A 6000-nucleotide genomic window follows, 5' to 3' on the forward strand; every position below is an offset into this window, starting at 1 on the left:
TTGGAGCACAAAAAGATAAAGTCTGACACTGTTTCCACTGTTTCCCCATCTATTTCCCATGAAGTGATGGGACCAGATGCCATGATCTTAGCTTTCTGAATGTTGAGCTTTAAGCCAATTTTTTTACTCTCCTCTTTCACTTTCATCAAGGGGCTTTTTAGTTCCTCTCCTGCCCGGTGCCATCGTGAGGAACTCTGCCTGTGGCAAAGGTCATGAGGAAGGAGGCTCAGCATATGCAAAGGCGGGATCGAGCCTCAGGAGTCCCCCTGGAAATTCTCCAACATCTACCCCCAAAACCAGAGTCTGCCTATTTTCTGCTTTGTGCTCTCACCTACACCTCTGACTTTACGTGGGGGCTGTCCCCCACTACCTCTCTCTGAAAAAAGAGTTAACTTACAGCTCCAGTTAATAAAGTTCCTGGGTCTGATAGTGTTTCAACCTACAAACTCCTTTGGAAGTCCTGTAGCCTGCCTGAATAGGTTTTTCAGGCCACATGTGATTGCTCAGAGCCTCCCAACTGTGAGAGGCATGAGATGTTCTAAACTGTCTAAATACAGATTCCTTTGAGCAGTTAAAAGATTGGTTAGAAATTGTATTGGTGAAGGATTTTTCACTTTTTGGACCAATGTTTGCTGCTAAGTTTCCACATCCCTTACCTGCTGTGTCCCTGGCAGTGTACTGATTAATATAATTGGTGTAAGTAGTAGCTTTAATGTTTGTAACCTTGGACCCTTGAGTTAATTCTTTTTCTTAGCCCACCACACCTTTGCCCTGTAGGAATGCAACTTTATCTAATGCTTTTGGAGGGTGGCGCCTGACTAATCACCTTTACTGCTGCTGCTAAGTCGCTTCAGTCGTGTCCAACTCTGTGCAACCCCACAGACGGCAGCCCACCAGGCTCCCCCGTCCCTGGGATTCTCCAGGCAAGAACACTGGAGTGGGTTGCCATTTCCTTCTCCAATGCATGCAAGTGAAAAGTGAAAGTGAAGTCACTCAGTCGTATCTGACCCTCAGCGACCCCATGGACTGCAGCCTAACAGGCCCCTCCATCCATGGGGTTTTCCAGGCAAGAGTACTGGAGTGGGGTGCCATTGCCTTCTCTGAATCACCTTTAGAGAAAAATAAGTTTTCTGAAGAAAGGGTCTTAAAATGTTAACAGGCCTCCAGGCCAGAAGATGATACAAATCACCCAAACTTTTGCATATGGTAAGTTTGCAGGAAGAAAGCCTGGCTTACTGCATGTCTCTACCCCTTCCCCCATTATCCTCTATGCATAACTTAAGGTATAAAAACTACTTTGGAAAATAAAGTGCGGGCCTTGTTCACCGAAGCTTGGTCTCCCCATGTCGTTCTTTCTCTCACCTTCTGGCTGAATTATTCAGCCTCTTTTCTCCACTGAATTTTCCTGCTGAGCTATCTGTATTCTATCACTCTTTATATCCTTAATTAACATTTAATTAAGCAATTGTTTCCTGATCCTCGCCGACGCCGTCCCCACTTCGAATTCCCTGGATCCACCGGGGCTGGACCCCGGCACTCTCCACTTTCTGCCATAAGGGTGGGGTCATCTGCATATCTGAGGTTATTGATATTTCTCCCGGCAATCTTGATTCCAGCTTGTGTTTCTTCCAGTCCAGCGTTTCTCATGATGTACTCTGCTGCTGCTAGTGCTGCTGCTAAGTCACTTCAGTCATATCTGACTCTGTGCGACCCCATAGACGGCAGCCCACCAGGTTCCCCTGTCCCTGGGATTCTCCAGGCAAGAACACTGGAGTGGGTTGCCATTTCCTTCTCCAATGCATGAAAGTGAAAAGTGAAAGTGAAGTTGCTCAGTTGTGTCTGACCCTCAGCGACCCCATGGACTGCAGGCTTCCATGCTCCTCCGTCCATGGGATTTTCCAGGCAAGAGTACTGGAGTGGGGTGCCATTGCCTTCTCTGGATGTACTCTGCATATAAGTTAAATAAGCAGGGTGACAATATGCAGGCTTGACGTACTCCTTTTCCTATTTGGAACCAGTCTGTTGTTCCATGTCCAGTTCTAAATGTTGCTTTCTGACCTGCATATAGGTTTCTCAAGAGGCAGGTCAGGTGATCTGGTATTCCCATCCCTTTCAGAATCTTCCACAGTTTATCGTGATCCATACAGTCAAAGGCTTTGGCATAGTCAATAAAGCAGAAATAGATGTTTTTCTGGAACTCTCTTGCTTTTTCGATGATCCAGAAGATGTTGGCAGTTTGATGTCTGGTTCCTCTGCCTTTTCTAAAACCAGCTTGAACATCTGAAAGTTCACGGTTCACGTATTGCTGAAGCCTGGCTTGGAGAATTTTGAGCATTACTTTACTAGCGTGTGAGATGAGTGCAATTGTGTGGTAGTCTGAGCATTCTTTGACACTGCCTTTCTTAGGGATTGGAATGAAAACTGACCTTTTCCAGTCTTGTGGCCACTGCTGAGTTTTCCAAATTTGCTGGCATATTGAATGCAGCACTTTCACAGCATCATCTTTCAGGATTTGAAATAGCTCAACTGGAATTCCATCACCTCCACTAGCTTTGTTTGTAGTGATGCTTTCTAAGGCCCACTTGACTTCACATTCCAGGATGTCTGGCTCTAGGTCAGTGATCACACCATCGTGATTATCTGGGTCGTGAAGATCTTTTTTGTACAGTTCTGTGTATTCTTGCCACCTCTTCTTAATATCTTCTGCTTCTGTTAGGTCCATACCATTTCTGTCCTTTATTGAGCCCATCTTTGCATGAAATGTTCCCTTGGTATCTTTAGTTTTCTTGAAGAGATCTCTAGTCCTTCCCATTCTGTTGTTTTCCTCTATTTCTTTGCATTGATTGCTGAGGAAGGCTTTCTTATCTCTCCTTGCAATTCTTTGGAACTCTGCATTCGGATGCTTATATCTTTCCTTTTCTCCTTTGCTTTTCACTTCTCTTCTTTTCACAGCTATTTGTAAGGCCTCCTCAGACAGCCATTTTGCTTTTTGCATTTCTTTTCCATGGGGATGGTCTTGATCCCTGTCTCCTGTACAATGTCACGAACCTCATTCCATAGTTCATCAGGCACTCGATCTATCAGATCTAGGCCCTTAAATCTATTTCTCACTTCCACTGTATAATCATAAGGGATTTGATTTAGGTCATACCTGAATGGTCTAGTGGTTTTCCCTACTTTCTTCAGTTGAAGTCTGAATTTGGCAATAAGGAGTTCATGATCTGAGCCACAGTCAGCTCCTGGTCTTGTTTTTGCTGACTGTATAGAGCTTCTCCATCTTTGGCTGCAAAGAATATAATCAATCTGATTTCAGTGTTGACCATCTGGTGATGTTCATGTGTAGAGTCTTCTCTTGTGTTGTTGGAAGAGGGTGTTTGCTATGACCAATACATTCTCTTGGCAAAACTCTATTAGCGTTTGCCTTGCTTCGTTCCGTACTTCAAGACCAAATTTGCCTGTTACTCCAGGTGTTTCTTGACTTCCTGCTTTTGCATTCCAGTCCCCTATAATGAAAAGGACATCTTTTTTGGGTGTTAGTTCTAAAAGGTCTTGTAGGTCTTCATAGAACCGTTCAACTTCAGCTTCTTCAGCGTTACTGGTTGGGGCATAGGCTTGGATTACCGTGATATTGAATGGTTTGCCTTGGAAACGAACAGAGATCATTCTGTCATTTTTGAGATTGCAGAAGCATGCTGGCTGTGATGGACCACGCAGAAGCATGGCTGAGAGGAGCTACCCCTCGCCCAAGGTTGGGGTGGTGACCGAGAGCACTAGGCTGCGATGGTGCAGGAGTGGCCGAGATGAGCTACCCTACATCCAAGGTCAGGGGTGGCGGCCGAGACAAGCTACCCCATGCCCTAGGTCAGGGGCAGCGGCTGAGAGGAGCCACCCCACGTCCGAGGTCAGGGGCGGTGGCCGAGAGGAGCAACTCCATGTCCAAGGAATGGTTGCTGTGCAGGCTCAGTAGGGCCAAGAGGAGCTACTCCACATTCAAGGTCAGGAGGGGTGGTGGTGAGGAGATACCCCTCGTCCAAGGTAAGGAGTGGTGGGTGCGCTTTGCTGGGGCAGATGTGAAGAGATACCCCACGCCCAAGGTAAGAGAAATCCAAATAAGATGGTAGGTGTTGCTAGAGGGCATCAGAGGGCAGACATGCTGAAACCATAATCACAGAAAACTAACCAATCTGATCACACAGACCACAGCCTTGTCTAACTCAATGAAACTCAGCCATGCCGTGTGGGGCCACCCAAGACACACGGGTCATGGTGGAGAGGTCTGACAGAATGTGGTCCACTGGAGAAGGGAATGGCAAACCACTTCAGTATTCTTGCCTTGAGAACCCCATGAACAGCATGAAAAGGCAAAATGATAGGATACTGAAAGAGAAACTCCTCAGGTCGGTAAGTGCCCAATATGCTACTGGACATCAGTGGAGAAATAACTCCAGAAAGAATGAAGGGATGGAGCCAAAGCAAAAACAATACCCAGTTGTGGATGTGACTGGTGATAGAAGCAAGGTCTGATGCTGTAAAGAGCAATATTGCATAGGAACCTGGAATGTCAGGTCCATGAATCAAGGCAAATTGGAAGTGGTCAAACAGGAGATGGCAAGAGTGAACATCGACACTCTAGGAATCAGCAAACTAAAATGGACTGGAATGGGTGGATTTAACTCAGATGACCATTATATCTACTACTGTAGGCAGGAATCCCTTAGGAGAAAGGGAGTAGCCATCATGGTCAACAAAAAAACTCGGTATCTATTAGTTTATTTAATTTCATCCCAAACTCTTAATTTATCCCTCCCTTCTGACTTCCTTTGATGATCGCAGCTCGGTTCTCTCTGTCTGTGAGTCTGTCTCTGTTTTGTGTACCCGCTCATTGGGATGAATTTATAGGTCCCACCTGTATGTGCTCCCACAGGATATCTGTCTTTTTCTCCCTGATTTACCCCATTAGGATGATAATTTCTTGGTACACACTTGCTGCTGCCAGTATCAGTATTCCGTTATGTTTTGTGGCTGAAGAGCCTTCCAGTGTATCGATGGGCCACACAGTCTTCATTTTCTGTTAGTGGTGAATTCTGCGTCTTGGCTGTTGTGATAGTCAAAGTGCACGTGTCATTTTGAATGGTGATCCTCTCTGGACCTAAGCCCAGGAATGGGATTGCAGGATCATATGATACCTCTGTGTTTAGTGTTCAAGGACCCTCCATGCTGTTTTCCATCGTGGTTTCACTGTTTACATTCCCACCAAGATTGTAAGACGGTTCCCCTTTGGCTCAGAGGGTAAAGCGTGTACCTGCAATGCAGGAGACCTGGGTTCGATCCCTGGGTCAGGAAGATCCCCTGGAGGAGGAAATGGCAACCCACTCCAGTACTCTTGCCTGGAAACATCCCATGGACAGAGAAGCCTGGTAGACTACATTCCATGGGATCGCAAAGAGTCGGACATGACTGAGCGACTTCACTTTCACTTTCTTTCCCCTTTCTGTGCATCCTCTGCAGTATTTATTCTTTGTAGATCTTTTCAATGACGGTCACTGTGACCAGTGTGAGGTGACACCTCACTGTGGTTTTGATTGGCGTTGATTTAATAATCATTGATGTGGAGCATCTTTCTGTGCGCCTTTATTTTACACTTTGTGATTACAGTTTACCTCTTGAAAGCTGGCCCTGTTTGGAGTTCTTTTCCAACGATTTACCCAGGACATTTCTTGAGGGCAGGTGTCAATTACAACCCTGCTGGCCTTGTGGCTGTTTAGAGCCCTTCAGCCCCTGTTTCACAGTGTGTATGTTGATCTGAACCAGCTCGTTGCTCGCTGTCCCTCCGCCTCTCTTTTTCGGTGTCCATGCATTCCTCTTCTGCATCTGTGAGGCTGTTTCTCTTTTGTAAAGAAGTTCACACGTGTCTGTGTTTAGTTTCCACCAGAACTGATGACCTATGACACTCGCCTCAGTCTTTCTCACTTACTTCACTTAGTACCATCATCTCCAGTT

The sequence above is a fragment of the Bos javanicus genome, chromosome 16 (assembly GCF_032452875.1).
Source record: "Bos javanicus breed banteng chromosome 16, ARS-OSU_banteng_1.0, whole genome shotgun sequence".
NCBI classification, from domain to species: Eukaryota; Metazoa; Chordata; class Mammalia; order Artiodactyla; family Bovidae; genus Bos; species Bos javanicus.